We start from the raw sequence: 1,327 nt of genomic DNA, 5'->3' as shown, positions 1-1,327 counted from the left end.
GCTGCGGCTGGTTCTTCTTTAACTCTGTGAGCCCCCCACCCCCTGAAAATCGACTGACCCAAAAGTCGATTCAGTCGACTGAAGTGTAGCTAAATCGGAGCAACATTGGAAGCAAGAGCAAGAGCGAGAGCAGCAGCGCGAGCAAGAGCAGTAGCAAGAGTAGTCCAGGTAAAGGACCGAGAGCAAGAGCAGAGCAGCAGCGCGAGCGAGAGCTAAAGCAGCAGCAGCTCCTACTGATGTGGACATCGCCGCCATGGAGGAAGTGGCCGGCGACGCCGCCGTGGATGGAGCCGCGCTGTGTCGGCTCAGGACCGAGCGTCAGTAGCACCTTGAGATCGAATCAAGAGGAAAATGCAACGATTAGTGTACAACCACTTTGGTGGCACCGATTAGGCCGCAACTTCATCCGAGGAAACGGTGATGATGATGCTCTTCCGGTGGTGTAGGTGAAGACGACGGTGTGGGATTGGAGGTGGCGCGAAAGACAAGGGGAACGTCGGGGCAGCTCCTTGGAGGTGGAGGACGCGGTGGCTGAACCGGCGGGACAACGAGATCGACAACGGATCTTCATCCGGTACGGTGGATGGGGGACGTCGAGTTGTTGCTGTGGACAACGTCGTCGGGGAAGAGGCTCCGGCTGGGTGGCGGACGGAGGAGGATGTGGGGCTTCGAGGGTTTTCGCGGCCTCGGTGTACGAATAGGTGGGCGGATGGGATGGGAGTGGGTAACCATGGCTTAGGGACGTGCTTGTCCGAAATGTGGGGTAAGTTACGAAACTACCCCCACCGATTTGAGGCGGTTCTTTCGGTTCAGGGGTACCATGGGCATTTCGCGTGTCGGGATTTCACAGGAGGTGGGAGTTTTTGCGCGCATTGTAATTTTGGAATAGCAAGGCGCAGGTTGAGATGGAGGGAGTTGTCGGAGCACAACGAGACAAAGATATATCTTAAATATTTTGGGGTAACAAGGCATGGGTTGAAGAGGCGAGAGTTTTGCAGCACGATAGACAAAGACACAAGCTTGAAATTTTGGCATAACAAGGCGCGGCTTGAAATTCCGGGAGAACAAGCTTGACATGTACCAAAAAAAGACAATTCACACCTCAACACACACAACACACACACAAACACCATTTAGACTAGTAAGGTACACGTGCATTGCACGCATGAGATTTGGCAACCAAATTATGAATAAATACCACATTATAGCATGTAAGCTTTGAGTCATATATGCATGATGTAGATGTTCGTTTAATTCTAATAGTTCATTTCATTCAAAATCATCTAGTGTTTATAAGAAAGCTAATCTATTTTAAGATTCATGGAAT

The sequence above is a fragment of the Triticum dicoccoides genome, chromosome 4B (genome assembly GCF_002162155.2).
Source record: "Triticum dicoccoides isolate Atlit2015 ecotype Zavitan chromosome 4B, WEW_v2.0, whole genome shotgun sequence".
NCBI lineage: Eukaryota > Viridiplantae > Streptophyta > Magnoliopsida > Poales > Poaceae > Triticum > Triticum dicoccoides.
Note: the sequence above shows the minus strand (reverse complement) of the source record.